This window comes from Sebastes fasciatus, chromosome 14, assembly GCF_043250625.1.
Source record: "Sebastes fasciatus isolate fSebFas1 chromosome 14, fSebFas1.pri, whole genome shotgun sequence".
NCBI classification, from domain to species: Eukaryota; Metazoa; Chordata; class Actinopteri; order Perciformes; family Sebastidae; genus Sebastes; species Sebastes fasciatus.
In genome coordinates, this window is record NC_133808.1 from 5,310,858 (window position 1) to 5,328,818 (window position 17,961).

The following is a 17,961-nucleotide window of genomic DNA, read 5'->3' on the forward strand; positions in this document are numbered from 1 at the left end:
TAACTTACATAACACCGGTCAACACCGGTCTCAATGTCTCCTGGTTAAAAGTTCCGTGTTTGTTCGCCTTGCGCATTATCGTGATATTTATACGCCTTTTCGTGCAAACAGGCTGGATAAATAGAGTAATAAGATAAAATAAAATAATAAAAAATAAAATATCAGTTAACTAATAGATTATGAAATTAATTAATTAGTTATTAAAACCCCATTCATTTGAAAACAACATGGTTAGTACAGTGAAAATATGACTGGACGTTGCGAACACGGGACACACATGAACAGCTGATTGTAACAGGGTCCTCCTGGAGTCTTGTGTTTGTTGTTCACCAAATGGGTAATATATGTTGGATTGATTTCACACTCAGAATTCAGATACTCAAATACATTGCTGGAGAGTTTAATACTGCTCTACATAGTTAATAGGGAGGGATTTTTCACACAGCCAGCCTCTCTGTCATTGCTGTAGCCAAATGAATCTAGCTAGTTTGCTCGTTTCAGCCTGCTATTGCTGAGGAAGAAGTTAAAGTTACATCATGAAATTAAAATTAATGTTTTGTTTTTTTTATAAAAAAATACATCATAACTTATTGGTTTTATAGTACGTTTGACTTTACGTTATTTACTAATGTCTTATTGATGAATTTAATGTTGAATGTTTGCGGCTCCATAATATTTTGGGTTTGAGAATATTCCCTAGGCATGAGGAGGATTTTCAGCTTGCTCTTCCCACTCATCATTACACGGTGCATATGGCCATCATCCTCTTCTCTCCTGGCCTTTGCCATTTTGAAGAGCACATTTTAAGCAGGGGAGAGTAAATTACCTGTATGGAGATGACATTTCCATCTAATGTTCACTTTGAGACGAAATTGGTATCTTCCTCAACTGCGCAAGGTGAAAAAAAAAAAAAAAGTCTGATGTTCTCTTTCCATTACATTTTCCTTTTTCCCCCTCTCTCTCACACTCTCTCTCACTCTCACCCATTTTCTATTTGTCTGAGTCACACTTCCTTTCTCTCCCTGCACACCCTCCTTCTCTTTCATGACCCACGTGTGCTTTTTCAGCAGCAATCTATTACCCACTCCACATCATCTTCCTCCCTCGCTCTCCTGCAATCTGAACACCGCACACTTTCTCTCTCTTCCCCCCTTGTATGTCTCACCATCACTCTCTCCTTCACCTCCTCACCCTCACCTCTCGGCGAACACCTTACTTCCTTGTGTCTCTTCACTTGCGATCCGCTTTTCCTTATCTCAGATTTCCTCTCTGATTGGCAGATAAGTATCATTTTGGAGGACCTCCACAAGTCGCTGCCTTCTCATTTCCTGGCTGAAATGGCTTTTCTGCCTATTTGCACTGTCAGTGATCATATAGAACCTTCCCTGCATACGGCATTGATTCCTATCTTCTTCACGGATACTGTAAAAGAGGAGGGTTGTGATTTTGAGAGTGAGGCGAGACTGGCCACCTTTTAAAGGATGGTGTTTTCATGTACTCTCTTCCAATGTGTGTTCTTTACCTTGGTTTTGGTAGTGAAAGGTCACAGACGTATTCTCTGAATGTGCTCAGCACTGTAGTGAAAGATACAATGTGAAAACTGTGGCTTGTAAGAGTCTCCCTGCATGTGACCAAGGGGCCAAACGACAATGTGTTTTGTGTAGGCATACAGTCATGTATAGCATATGAAGTCTCATCATTTCAGCTGTGATGATGCTTCGTGCTGTTTAGCTGATATCTCCATAGTGCTACCAACACACCACGGTGCAAGAGTACGCACTGGGAGCTCAATCAAGTCAAGTTTATTTGAGCAAAAATCACTTTGCCTTAAGGCCTTTGCACACCAAGTGTGTCCTTATTTTTCATCCGAAATTTGTTGCACGTTTAAAAATAAATATGAACTCATGCTGTGTCAATCTGGTTTACACACCGATTTCAAAACTTTCATTAAAGTTTCCGGAACAGGTTTGATTTTTTTGCATTTTTTTGCATCCGTCAAAAGGCAAAATAGGGTTGTTTGACTATCCAGAGCCACCTTCTATGCAAACGTCATCATCCAAATGGCATGATAAAAAATAACTGTTTTATCCGCCAGCACAAAGCATACCATAAAGAAGTAAAATAAAGAGATGGAGAATTTAAAGATATATTGTGGCAGGCGATTGAAGAACAGCTTAGAATCGTGGATGGTCGCAAAACAAAGAATGATTAGACAGTAGTGATTGTGTTTTGTAGGCAGCTAAATGATAGCTTCTTGCTAATGTCATTCATTCATTAGCCCCATTTGGAACTTGCGCTATCCATCGCACCCACGTAATTATTCAGTTTTGTCTTGTATTGCGAATGTTCGCAATGAATAGAATAATAAAACACATCACAAACACAAACACATTAAAGGAACTTAGGGGGATCTATCGGCAGAATGGAATATAATATCAAGAAGTATGTTTTCATTAGTGTATTAGCACCTGAAAATAATAATTGTTGTGTTTTCCTTACCTTAGAATGAGCCGTTTATATCTACATAGGGAGCGAGTCCTCTCTTCACGGAGTCCTCCATGTTTCTACAGTAGCCCAGAACAGACAAACCAAACACTGGCTCTAGAGAGGGTCATTCTTGTTTCCACATTTTTGCATCTGCCACCGTAGTTCTCCTACACCCTTGGCACACGGGAGAAGTTTCAGTTGGTTGCAACCTGCAACCTCACCCATAGATGCCGCCAAATCCTGCACACTGCACCTTTAATAAATGAACTAACTGGATAGTTAGGTATCTGAAAAAGCTTAACTACTACAGTTCAGCTGTTCCAATGGAGTGGTGCAAGCGGGCAGCTGCTGCAGGGCGTCAGACACCAAGGTTCACAGTGTATCATTTGGTTTGTAGTAATTTAATTAAGGCCATATGGCGAGTTCTGCATCGTGACCCCATCCCAAGTCTTGAAGAGGGAATCCAGAGTCAACATCTAGTACCAAAACTACAACTTTAACAATATACTTTGTCAAGTTGTTAACTCACAACCTTACGACCAACTTGAGGACAACAATATTTTTCAGGTATGTTGTGTCTCTTTCTTACTCTTTTGTTGTGCCGTGCGGTGCCGTAACTTCCACACAGCCAGGTCTCCGGTGGACCGTCATCACGGTACCAGAAGTGGTTACAAAAAGATTTATGATTCAACTAAAAAAGCCTCTACAGGTTTGCGCAGCATGCTCAGCTCTTTTATTGGAGAATTACAGTTCTGATGCCTACATATCAGACTACTCACAATTAAAATACAAGAGAATGACAGAATCACAATACGTCTGCTCGCATAAATCATCGTAATAAAGACCATTATTGTGCTGTTTCCAGTGTCTGTAAAGCTGAGATGTTTCGGGAGGTGCTCGAAGGATGTCGTCATCCCCCTTCCTGCCCTCAGTTTGAGGCTCTCCATGTCCTCTCCGTGCTCTGCCCTGCTGAACTAAAGCTGTGAATCCTGTCGGCTTTCCAAATTGTACTGTTAAGCGCTGGCTCCGCATTGTCACCTTGACACTAATGCCCGCTCGGGGCCTGGCTTCGGCCCGCTCGACCCTGGGTGCGATAGGGAGGGGGAGAGTAAGTCATTGTCCATTCCGTGCGTCTACCGAGCTGTCAGATCCGCTGAGATGACAGGATGTGATGGACAGAATGAGAGAGAGAGAGAGAGATTCAGGGAAATGGGGAATATGAAAGTGAGAAGAGGGGCAGAAAGATAAAAGCAGAGCAAAAGACAGAGGGACAGACAGCGTGGTAGAAGGGGAGTTAAAAAAATAAAAGAGAGATGAGAGACCATGGGGGAGAAAGGACAGAGAAGAGAGAGCTTGTTGAAAGGGAGAAGAGAGACAAAAAGATCAAGAAAGGCAAAGGGAAAGAGAGAGGACACAGAGTGAAATAGAGAGAGGAAAGGGGGGGTTATCTGTCATTTAGTTCCAGACGAGGTCTGATGGTTGCTCTCTGTGCTTTTGTCAAGCGCAGCATCGATATAATGGCTTGTTGGATGCTTGGTCTCTGTGGCCCAGCAGACTACTGCTGTTATAATGGGAGACAGGCAGTCAATGCCAAGTCCGGTGTGTCTCTTGTGACCTAAACACATGAGGTATGGAGCGTCATGCCTCTCTTTGTGCATGTACAGTATGTCAGCTTGACTAGTGATCATTTCATTTTCCTCTTTGTTGGGTTTTTAAATGTTGTTCTAATCCATTTCTCCACCTTATGTAAGGTACTTTGAGTTGCCGCTGTGTTCGACAGGTGCTTTATAAATAAACTTGCCTCACCGGATTTCTTTTTATATTGTCACCTTTGTACATCTCACAATTCCCATTTGTGAAAGCAGTAAAGTGGAAATTACCCTCTACTTAAAACACTGACAGAAATATACTCCAGTGCATGCACCTGATCAGCAATTTGAGAACTCCTATATTTAAAGTAAGTAGGTTCAGTTCCAGTCTGAAGCTACAGCGTAGTGAAGTGGAAGGAGTTATTTGGCCGTCCAGGGTTCCACAAGTAAAAGTTATGTTTCTTTTCTACATATGTCCAGTGTGACGAGACTGACAGCCGGAGGACTTCAAAGCATGAACATCCCGGGTGAACAGCCCTGAAGGCGTATGAATAACACAGAAATCACAAGTCATTTTGCATGCATATACAACGCTGTTCTTGCTTTTGGCATGTCATTAGTACACCATGTAGTCTGTGTTTACTGCTACGCTCAGAGCTAGTGACGTAGAATAAATAGTGAGAAAGACTTCTAATGATGGGTGGGAGTTTCCAACAAACACAAGACTTTTAACCAGGAGGCCGTTGTTTCAGACCCAAAGTGTAGTTGAGTTATCTTTAAGTTACATTAGTGAAATTGTTTGAAATTTTTTTTTTTTAGTGACAGTTGTGATGTATTTTGCATACTTTGGTTAAGTCGTTTCTGTACGTATTTTACTTAGTTTGCGTACTTATTTTAAATCCAATCATGACTTGGGCTGGTTTTTGACCATGGTTTTTCCTAAACCTAACTAGTGGTTTTGTTTGTTTCCCATTTACACAGCCAGGGCTGTGTATGAACACGGACAGCTAGCAGACTGTGAGGAGATATTCACTGAACTTGACAAAAAGTGTACTTAGAATGGATTAGAATTGTTGACTCCACCTTTAAATTATTTGGATTTGAATCCTTACAGTCAGGAGTTGTTGTGTCCTCTTAGAACCACCAGGTTGTATCTGTGAGCAAGGTGCTCATGAAAACGCCGTTCACCTAACTCAAAGAATTTGACACTTGAAGACTTTCTCAATGGGCGACGAAAGAGTATGATACGGTTTGACATGTTTACCCTCACAAACATCTGCTGCTTATCTTGGCAGGTAAGACACATACTTTAGACTGTCTCAGCCGATATGACTATGTGTAATGTAATGTAACATAATATTTTTATTTAAATGTGTGAAAAGGGGTGTTAATGTGTCCACAGTATAATCTCAATCGAAACGTGTCTGGCAGACAGACAGCAGACAGTTGATGCATATTAGTGCCGCAGCTGCTGGCATACCAACCCTGCCAGTAGGAGTTGTGCACATACAGTATATATACGTTCGCTAGTTAATATATTTAAACACCGGTGCTCTGCTACTCCTCTGCAGGTTGCATTTCATCATGTATTGTATATAAAGACCAATAAACATCAGTCCTTGTTTATTCAATATAACAAGTTATAAGTGCTTAAGCAGTCAATTAATTTAATAATTGTCAAGACATTTCACTTAAAGCCACAAATGTGAACCTCATAGTGGCGCTAGAGGAAAAAAAATCAGGTGATCACCAAAGTCAGTACGAGTCATTCTCTGAATGAATGCCTGTACCAAATGTCATGGCTATTCGGCACCAAAATAGTGGACCAACCAATTGACAGACAGACAGACTGGCATTGCCATCCATAGAGCCATAGCAGTATCCTTTAACATGGGATTTCTCAGAAACAAAGATTTCTCAGTAGACAACAAGTTTTTGGCATCATTGGGTAAAAATTCCATAATAACCTTGACCGTGACGGGAGACTTTGACCAATCACAGGTCTTTTCAGAGAGAGAGAGCGTTCTTATTGGCTGTGCTCTGGCTGTTGGGCGGTGCTTGGTATTTCCTCAACTGATCTCAACATGTCTGCCGGGTCACAAACTTTCTCATTTTACAGCTAAACAGTACACTACAAGATGTTTCTGAAAAGGGAGAGAAATAGGCATTACAGTAACAGAATATTGATTCACATTTGAGTGATTGACAGCCGGCTCTCATAGACGGAAGCTGGACGGCAGACCTCAGATCAGCTCTGATTGGTTGTTTTCCTGTATGTGAAATATTGCAGATGCCGTTAGGAGCACCAGAGGACACAGAGGCACAGGATTTTTTTCAAATTACCTGTCTCATGCAGTACTGTCAGGATATAGTGACCATTTTATAAAAAAAACTTTTTTTTTAAATAATATTTGCACCATTTCTACCCACTGCTGCTTTAAGGTTATCATTAAAAGAAAATCCAAGAAAAATAAAAGAAAATCTGTCTTTGAGAGAGATCAACATATTTGTCATCAGTAGGTCGTTTAGCCAACACTTGTGTTGTGGGTTGTTACGAACACCATTGCATCTGGGAACTAAAAGCAACGGGTTTCAGTCTGGCTTACATAGAAATATGTTCGGTATTGTGATGAATCTAACTTATGTGACTACACTGACCTGATTAATGTTGTCATAGTTTTTATCACCACAGCAGCTTAGCTGAACTAGCATTAGCATCAAAGACACGATATGGCAGCCTTTCTGTTATTTGGAGAGACACCCCAATTCAGTCAAAAGTCAAAGGCGCGTGCCATACCCAAAAATGATCTAAAAACTGAATTTGATGTGACATCCTCTGCTGCTGCTGTTATTATGCACAGGCATGCCTTTTTGACAGTGCTGTCAGTCCATGTGTATTGTTCTTTATACAAGAACAGATATGAAGGCTTGAGGTATAAGAATGAAGCCTTTGTATGTTGGATGTGGATAATTTAGTTTTTATATAAAGGTATCCATTTGTCTATCTTTTTTGGAACTTTTGTGAAAATGTATTTCATGAACCCAATCGTGGGGGTGCAGATGGCCCGTGAATCACGCACTTAACCCTTCCCAGAATGCAGCAGGACCAAGTCTAACTTGTTTACATCGTCTGCCAGATGAAGGTCGGAACACAAGGGATGAGTGACAGGGTTAAGGGTGTATTATCTCCCCTTCATCCAACACTCCAACGCGCTCTACTGAACTGTCTACGACCTCGTCTAGATTTGTGAGCCAGTAACCTTCAGCGCTGCTCCTGTAATGGTACGATATAATAGATGCACCTACAACTGAAGCTGTAAGAAAGGATCCCTTATCATGTACAACAAGGAGAGATGAAGACAATGAGAAATAGCTACAAGGTGTAGTGTAAACTATGTTCAGCGTCTACGATTGTGGAAGTTAAAGACACATTAATTTGCCGCATACAGTATGTGATGTTTACGTTGGAGCATTTCCAAGGCTTAAATGGGCATGAAACTCGGGGTCTTTCTGGTTCTTTGATCGCATTCACTTTTAGATTCTGGGTCAGTATTTGATTAATTCAGCAGCTTTGGTGTGTGATTTGTTCCCAACTGTAAAGACAAAGGGTTCTGTAATGGCTACAGCTCTGATTAGTGTTTCAAACTGTCTTCTCCAGCGCCTGAGGGTCATGGGTATCATGGGTAAGTTGAAATGGTGACCATAACACAACATGTTGTCCCCAAACATTGAGGATATATACAATGAAACTTTCGGACGGGAATTTACAGTGGGGGGAAATATTTGTAACATAATGTATACATGTCACATGACATCAGGACAATGGTCCTGAAGAGCAAAAAAGAAAAGGGGCACAATATTCAGGCTATCACTCCAACGCACCGGTCTTGATGAAGGTCAGTAAAACAAAAAAAATAAAAAAAAGTAAAGAGTGAGTGTGCAGCTTAGCATTAATCAATTAAGTTAACTGCAATAATTTGGAACCATGTTAGTCGTCTGCTTGTATGAAAATAATGAAAAGAACGTTTAATGTGTCTGGGGAGGGGGTCTCCATCCGACAAGCTGTTGTACATTGTGTGCTGTTTAGCCGTTAGGGCTGGACTTTGCTAATCCTAGTCTCTGGGTGATGATGTATGTAATATTAAAATCCGAAAGGCACACAAACCCTTGTCTCTATTGAAGATGATGTCATCAGCGTGTGGACTGTGCGCTCGCAGTAAAAACATTATTAATGACTTACAAAAATATTTTTTTTGCAATCTGTGAATCAATTCAGAATCCTAGTGAAGCCCGAACAACAGCCCGAGGGGATTGCAAGACCTCCCCAAAAAACTGAAATAGCCTACGTGTAAATGTATGTGATCCTGTGTTTTGTTCTTTTCTTCTTAAATAATTGAATCAGCCGTATAGCTGGAAAACACTGAACCGCCTGCGAGCCGGCGAAGGACGCTGCATGATTTCCATGAAGAAATGGAAAATAACAACTTCCAAAGCATGGGTGTGTGGCTAATCCCAAATCATGGAACACATCATGAGATGTAGCCAAGCTCCACAATGTACCAAAGATGACCTGGCCGAACCAAATGCCGCTTCGCTCGCCGGCGCCAACCACTGGAAAGACGGGATATATAAGGTGGCTGGACAAGATGAGGTAAACCTAACAAACTGTTCCCTGTTGTTTCTCATTCTCCACACACCTTTGATATTGTTTCAACACTTAACAAAGACAAAAGAAAAGTACCTCAAACTGCTTTCATTTGCACCCAAAGGCACCGTAGACGTGTCCCTCCATATGTAGTGAAGTGCACCTGCTTTGTGTTGTCGTACTTCCTTCCTGTGGAAGACTCTGACTTCACCACTAAAAGTCTCCATCTGTTCATCGTTTTTCATGTGTGCTGTGTGGTCAGACACGCTGTGTATACAGTACCAGCTGCCATGTGACAACCATATTCCAGCGCTGGGATGAAGCGCATTAAATGGGTTTCTCACGTCAGATATATTGTTCCAAGGCGCACAAAGTGAAGTGAAGGACAGCAGCGTGCTACAGCTCTGACTCTGACTAATTAAACAAATGACTAGGAACTCCTCTTGTTCCTCTTATTACCTCCGCCAAGGCCAAGGGCAGAGGCATTGGTTTGTCTGTCTGTTAGCAGGATTACTCCCAAAAGTTTATGATGGATTTGAATAAATTTTTTGGAGGGGTGGGGTGTAGTACAATGAACAACCCATTAGACTTTGGTGGCAATCCGGATCATGATCCGGATTCAGGAATTCTTTTAAGAATTCCTATCAGCTTGAGCATTAAGACCACAGGGTATAACACATGCGCAGGGTGACTGATGATGCGTTGATGACACATGACCACGCCTTCTTCTTCCTTCTGAGAGCAGAGAGATACTGTATGTGTGTGGATTTGTGGCAAAACTCCGAGGTCTCTTTATACATCCATGGTTCGTCCGCGGTGAGAAAGAAAAAAGCGGTAGTTGACGGGATGAGAGCCTACAGACATAACAAGGCTGCTGAATTAGAGAGGCATCCGCCGATACGTTACACGGAGACACACCGTGTTAATAACAAGCCGACCACCTCACGGCGCCGCCAGCTGTGATCTGTGATCTGTTTTTAAAGTCACGCACCTTGGCGGAAGTCTGCGCTCTCTCCGAGTGCCATTCTAGTTTTCTATTCCATTCTCCTCTTCATCATTTCATTAAGGTGGGTCATTCAGGTCTAGGATAAGCCAAAAGTTGTTTTTCTTGAAACATTTCACAGTCAGCTTGCACCAATTGGCCATCGTCTCAATTTGGGTTGCTTGGAGTGAACCCATGTCCACTCGTGTCTCTCCATTCACTTTGTATATAGTCTAGTCTTTCATTTTAAAAAACTATAAACTATAAATAAAAACTGAATGACCAAAACTTTGTGTGATTTCTTTAGTGCAGCCTTGCAATCATAGTCAACTGTACGATTGTATATTCCCAAGCTAACTGCCTCATTGGAAAGAGGAAAAGTGAACGTGCAATGATGCAGACTCAGTCAGTGTGACCGTGCATCCTCCCTCCAACTTTAGTCTGAATCAAATCAGTGCTGAACTATTTGAGGACATTTATTACAATAGTTTTATTTACACTCAAGATGTCAAGTTTGAGGGTTTTCAAAGTGACAAATGCAATAATAGAGACAGATTCCCCCTCGTCTTTGTCTCTTAATTCAACCACACTGCAAACAGTTTGACACTGTTAAATGTTGAAAACATATTTCATTGTTTTATGCCTGCATATTTACTTATTCTGAGTGCACTTTAGAGACACTTCATAATGTTTTTTATTAACTGAGCAGTTAAAATCCTTCAGTCCCCTAAGAACTGCATATGTACATGTGGAAAGATTCCATCAATGGGCCATTACATTACAGTGCTTTATTAAAATGTGTCTGACTAGACTTGCGATTTTTTTTTTTTCCATTTCAACATCAAAAGATGTTTCTTTGTATCATGCAAACATGCTGATTTACCCCTGTGGTAAAATGTGGCCCAGAAAAGACGTTTAATTTATGTGAGAGTTATTAGATCCCTGTTTTAACACGATTAATAATAATAATTATGAAGAGAACGTCACTTGTAATTCAAGGTTGTGTTCATTGTGCATAGAGTTTCCCTCCAATATAAAAGGTGGTAACTAAATTTAATGGAAATAAAGTGTTTTTGATGAAATCTAAGCCACGACGCCTGCTTTTGTAAGGTCTGACTGTGTATTCAAAACTCCATATTTTAATATGCTGATGTTAAATCAACCTTTTCTCACTCCCAACTCATCAAATACCGACGCATTAATTGCAGTGATTAATCGTAAATTAATAACAAATTTGTTATCTGTTCAAAATGTACCTTAAAGGGAGATTTGTCAAGTATTTAATACTATTATCAACATGGGAGTGAACAAATATGCTGCTTTATGCAAATGTATGTACATATTTATTATTGGAAATCAATTAACAACACAAACATGGCAAACTGCAGCCCAACAGGCAACAACAGCTGTCAGTGTGTCAGTGTGCTGACTTGCCCCAAACTGCATGTGATTATCATAAAGTGGGCATGTCTGTAAAGGGGAGACTCGTGGGTACCCATAGAACCCATTTACATTCACATATCTGGAGGTCAGAGGTCAAGGGACCCATTTGAAAATCCCCAGGCCAGTATTTCCTTGCCAAACGTTTGCGTAAATGTGGAGGCAATTTCTGTTTAATAAGGACTCAAAAACAAGAGTGTCTTTCTGAGATTTATTACACACTTGCACACAACCATCAACATAAAATGTTCAAAGCTGAGAGCCCTGAGTCTCTCCGTTTAGTGACATTTATACCTTTGCATGAATGCTCCCAGTCGTATATCTCACATTGTCTTCCCTGTCTGACACTTCTGTCCTTTTAAGGCACCTGCCCTCAAATAGGCACTGCATGTTTGTTGACTAAGTATGCCACACAGAAACTGAAATAGACTTCAAAGGCAATAGGAGACGCCTGTCAGGGCCAGATGATGTGGCCGAAGATGTTCAGTTTGGTGGTTGTGCTGCTTCTTAAGTGTGTTCTGGAGAGTGGTGTGTAAGTTTGTGTCGAAGCTTGTCCAATCATGCTTGTCACTGGCTTTTGGCCACTTGACTTTGGGTTTTCGGACAGGCTTCCCTTGTGTTGCTCTTGTGGGTTCTCTGTTTGGTGTTTCATTGTGATGCTCGTGCAGTAGGCTGTGCGATTGCCGGTGCGAATCCTGCTGGGGAGGCAGGTCTTCCCCTCTCTCACCAGCCGCAGTGATGGGATCGGTAGCGCTGTGGTGCTCAACCTGTCTATGATTCCCCCTCGTCTGACCTGCTGCCGCAGTGCGAGCTTGAATCTGGTTGCTACCGCCACATTTTGCCTTCCCATGGTGTAGACACAGGCCCAGGTATAGGTAGTCACATTGGACCACCCGCAACCGCATCCTCTCAGGATCTTTTGTTTGTTTGTCGTTGCCGTGCCAGTCGTTACCGTGTTTTCCGTCCGGATTGGTCCATCTTCCATCTCGCCTCTCGGGTGGACCGCCGGGCCGCCTTCTTCTTTTTCTGCTTGTAGCTGATTTAGGAAGTCCATGTAGCAGGCCCTACAGAGACGTGTGGAAAGGGTAACTAGTCCCTCCACCCCTGGTGCAGTCTTTCCTGGACGTCAACTGCTCTATTCACAGTAGTCACTAGCAAGCCAGATTAACTAGGTGCACCTTCGATGGTGCCATTGTGCCGGCTGCAGGTAACAAATTAACAACAGGTAACAAATTATGTGCACTAAACATTTTAGTGGAACTGCTCTAACGGACTGACAGCTGTCTCAGTCACAGTATTATAAAAAAGAAAGACAAGCAGAGGTTTTATATTTTGTTTGAGCTGTAGGTGACTTGATGCCATGTAATATTTGACTTTGAGGGCAAAACCGCTGTTCATAAATGACTGACAGCACATAAAAGTGGTAAGTAGATAGTCCTGAGTAACAAACTAATGTCTTTAAATTCTGAAGTGAACCTCCGCTTTGATACGGACTGAATGAATGAATGAGGAGATAAAGCAGCGTGTCTGGCGCTGTAGGAGGGTGGAGACAGAGAGAAACTCAGGGTTTGTTGCGGAAGTTCACACTACACGACTTTCAAAGTCTTCAGGTTTCCATACAGTTCACACTACACAACCTGTTTGCTTTTAGTCGGGAGTCTTTAATCGTCTTAACTCGTTGTGGTTTTCACACTACATGACTGACTGGTGACAGGAGGTCATACACTACAAGATCTTTCACCAGGAGGAATCCCCTGATGAGGTCTCCAAACTACATTTTGTCATGAAAACACACAAGAATTACACGGTAAATGACGTGATACCATACGCGAGGCACATTGCTGATGTTGTTGTTGGCACATAATAGCCTGTTTCCACCAGTTTTCATATGGCTATTTTACTATTTATTCCTCTATAGGTGCAACAACAACTTTGCTCCGTGTTGGCAATGCAGCACATCCAGTAAGTTCCTGTTGTTACAGGCGACCCATTCTCCCCCAATCCGAGACTTGCGTTCTCATTGGTTGTAGCTCGTGGCCGGAGTCCCCGACACAATGTGTCTGCGAGGCATCGGCGAACGTCAGCGAGCCTCTCAGCTCGCTTCTTTGAGCAGTTCACACATGATGCAAAAACTGTCAGGGAGCAGAAAACCAGGGCTAAAGTCATGTAGTGTGAACTAGACATTAGGTTCACGGAGTCAGTTGCCTTGGTAACTGACCCAGAGTTTAAGTTGCCTCTCTCTCTGGAACTGAAAACCCAGAGCTTCTCTCATCTCAGGGTTAACTAACTGGGAGTTTCAATAATCCTGCTGTCTGAAACAGAGCTCTGGTCATGAGGATTCATCCAATAGTTGTTGAGCTATTCAGCTTTAAACAAAGTTGTGGACTGACAGACCAACAACGAGACTTGGCCCATGGTTGACCTTAATATCCAACCCCTGGACTACACCATTCTCTTGGTGTCAGTGTTTTGTTTCTATCTGTATTTCTTTTCTTGCTTAACTGCGTTCATAAGAATGTTTTCACACACAGACAGAAAGAGACAGATGCCACTGAGGCAGCATAATGTCCCGCATATGGCGTACCAGTGCAGACATGAAAACTAAAGTGAAGTGAGTAAGAAAGAGGGATGGGAGGAAGAAAAGAAGGGAGGAAGTGGAGGTCAGTTTGCAGTCTGTTACTTGGGCCTAATTAGTTGCCTCACAGAGCACTCAAAAACGGAGAGACGGAGGGAGCAGCAGAGGGAGAGTAAGGCGACAACTGAAGTAGAATTCTTAGGCTAATTTACTACCGAGCTTCTCACAGCGACAAAACTAATAAACTACTTTAACTGCTGCTATCCTCGCTAAGCATTTGGAAACGCGCGACTGTGGCAGTTTTGTGGCCAAAGTAGTAGGGCAGTTGGGGAAGACATGTGCAGAGCTGACACCAGTAGCCAGGAGAAAAACAGCCAAACATTTGGATCACATCTTAGTCAGTGTTGCGTTAAATGTTGAGTTGTAAAATCTCCCCCCATCAACAAGGAGAAGGAAATACTGGAGCAAAGAGACATAGAAAGCTGGAGTGAATGGAATGGAGAGGGAGAAAATAAATGAGGTCTGCTTGGTCATGTATGGTGTAATGTGAAAGGAGCTAAATCAGCAGCAATATTCCCCTGTGGCAAAGATTAAGGTCCTGTAAAGAACGCTGTAGCTTACTTCTTGTACTGGGAACAAAACATGGCACCTACTGTTCTGCATGTGTTTGCCGAATCACGCTCACACAAAAGCATACAAAAGCACGCATGGATGCACATGTGTATTAAATAATTACATACAGGCTAATGCATGCGTGATATACGTACAAGCACACACTGAGAGTGCTGAGTATGCACCAAAGCTGCAGGCTTCAAAAGTCAGAGAATTTTGGCAACGCTGGCACCAGGAAGTGGCATCAATCACACTACATTACAAGCTGAATTACCTGATGACGGTTGGTTGATGGATGACAACAATAAACATGCCCTCTTTTTGATGTCAAAGATAATATGGGAATGAACGTTTTTGGGGGAAATGGAGATGGGCTGATTAATTAAAAATACAGTGAAGTACAGAGTGGATCAGGGTGGCAGTAAAGTGTTATTAAATTGTTACCTTTGGAGAATTGTTTTACCACTTTATTGTGAGGTTATTCTGTCACTCTAAATCAAACTGACAATTGAAGTGGAGAAACAATGCTGATGTTTATAAGGCAGCGTACTCAGCTTCTTCAGCAAGCGGCGCAGAAGAGGTCCCTCCCAACCCTGTCAGGGATGCAACTGTAAACACTGTGATGTACAGTAGGAGGTCACTCGTCCCAGTGGTGTTGACCCCCAGTATTGCAGGTTGTCCTGTACTGAGGGGAGAATGGTAAACTGCTGCTGCAAGACCGTCACCATTACACCCCGCTGCAGTTGCAAAGCAGCAGGGCCGTCGGTCTGTGGTCCGACAGAACGGCCGACAGCCTGTTTCTGTAACAGGTCCTGGATCTCTGCTGAGAGGTATTCAAAATCCATCTAGTAGGCTAGATTCACCTCCTTAGCACCCATGAACAGAGGAGCACTCTGGGATTGTTAGCAGAAAACAGCGTACATGACATGAACACTGTACTTTGTAAGAATTTGGACACTCACTCACACTTTTCAAACACAGCCTAGCTTGTTTCTAAATACAAATATTCAAAATTGTCTGTCATGACGTGGTTCTTATTTCTAATACATGGAATTCTGGATTATCCATAATATGATATAAACAAGATTCTTCGTCATTCTTCAATTTAGCTTCTACTGGACAGGACAGCATAGTGGGTGATACATAGATGGCCCAGAATCAAGACCAGGAGCAAGAATTAGCACAGCTCAAGTGCCTATGATCAAGCCAGTCATGAATTAAACTTATTAGTCATGTTATTGTTTAAAGAAACACAAGAAAGGCCATGATGTACATCATATGCAACAGTCTGAGTAGATGGGTCATATTGCCTCAGAAAGGACAGAGAGCGACGGTGAAATATAGAATCGCACAAATTGAAGTGAAACCAACTTTGCACTGCAGAAATAGGTTCGCTTGTAAATGCATACTGTGCAGGCGATGGTGAGGTCAAAGGTCAGTCACCTGCAGAACAGCATTTAGTGTTGTGCTGACGGACCATTCAGCAAGGTGGAGGCTTGCTGAGGGCTGCTTGGTCTGAAGAAGATGTATCTGATATAAATAGCAGCATTAGACATCCCCGCATTGCCTGCCCCCCTCAAGAGTAGATACCGCACATAAAGCAGCATCTTTTCCATTCCAGTAGTATTCTACCACCATGTAAAATGAATAAGTCATAAACAGAGAAAGTCTATGCTGATGTCAACAAGCAGAGAAAATTCCCAGATGTCATACAGTCCGATTGCTAATGGATTTAGCTGTCACGTGTGCCTTCAGTATCACTTACAGAACTGTATGGTTTACCTTTTCAGTCAGTTACATAAGAAATGCCAACTTACTTTCAGGCAGCGCGGGGATGAACGCACTTCTGCTTCATAGAATCTATTGCTGACAGTCAGGTGACAGAATATTCAGAATATGGTTCCCCCGCTGTGTGTACATATTCCCCTGTTGTTAAGTCTGGCACAGAAAGTTAAACAGAAGATATGCAAATGGCAAAAGCTGCCAATCGTCATCTGCTGATACCGGCTTCCTCTCTGCGTCTGTCACGAGCCGCAGGGGGAATCATTTCAGTTGATTACTATACTGTGTCAGATGTCGTCATTAAGCCAAATCAAGAGACACAGACAAGGGAAACCAATAGGGAGCAAATAGGAGGAAAAAAAAGAATCGGGGAAGGAAAGAAGAGGAAGAAAAAATTTAACCGAGCGATGCATAGAGGAAGAACAAGGAGTGTGTGTGTGTGTGTGTGTGTGTGTGTGTGTGTGTGTGTGTGTGTGTGTGTGTGTGTGTGTGCGTGTGCGTGCGTGTGTGTGTGATCAAGAGGAAGAAAAAAAAGAATTTTGAAAAGTTCATTGAGGCAGGTTTTTATGAGAAGACGTGTTGGTTTTGACGGCAGGGGATCAAAGGGAGCTATGTGTCAGCGGGGCAGACAGCGCCTTTTCAAGGCCTGTCAGCTTGGTAGCATTTTAAGTCATAGTTATTTAGTTTGCTTGGACAGACACAGCACTAAAGGAGAGTGGAGGAAGAGACAGCACAGGCACAACTGGCATGTGGATTGAATGGCACTGAATTACAGCGGGCAGTGAAGATTTATGCTGCCATTTGTGGGCTGTCAAAGGCTCAGAGGAGCCAACTGTCACTCAATCACAGAATCCTTTTGTGGATTAGTTGCAGTTGTCCGTCATACTGTTTTTTAAGATGAAGGGAATGAAATCAGCTAATAACAGCCAGTGGCCATAAACAGAGTCAGAGCTATCTGTTAAACTCTTACTGATGTCTTCACCTGATAATTACAAAATGAAGACAAAAGAGACTGAAGAAAACATACAATTCTGGCAAAAATACTTGCTTTTTTACTTTTAATAGTGGCACCATATGGATGGATGATGCAGTGGCGAGGGTGGTGTTGTCACATCTGTGTGTAAAATTAATGTCACTTTAGGGGCTACTAACTAACACAGCAAAAAGTCATTTCAGCATAGTATTAGTAGTATTTCTAGCCATGCTGGCGTTGCAGCTCTGGGGACGGCAGTGTCAGTCGATCAAGACAGAAATATCTAAACAACTAATGGATGGACTGCTGTGAAATTTTGTACAAATGAAATTCATGGTGCCCAGAGGATGAATCCTAATGACTTTGGTGATCCCCTGACTTTTCCTCCAGTGCCACTCTGAGGTCGACATTTGTGGTTTTGAGTGAAACGTCTCAACAACTACTGAACAGATTGCCATGCTATTTGGTATACACATTCATGTTCCCCTCGGGATGAATCGTAATAACTTTGGTGACCCCTAAACTGTTCATATAGCGCTATCATCAGGTCAATTTACATTTTTATTTCAAATTTTATTTGAAAAAGGGACAATGTACATTAATCAACATTCAAACAAATGTAAATGAACCCGAGTTAGCCAAGACGCTAGTTTTCATCGGCAGTCCCTTTGCCAGATGTTGTCAGGCCTCCTAGAATAATAATTAGGGATGCACCGATACCGATACCCGATACTGTGCTCATGTACTCGTACTTGTACTAGCAAAACGGCTCTGATACAACAGCACTGATACCACTTTACGGTGAGGACAGTCCGCCCCGGTCGACAGTCGCACCGGGAGCAGAGGGCTGTCCCCGGCGGGGAGAGAGGGTGCAGC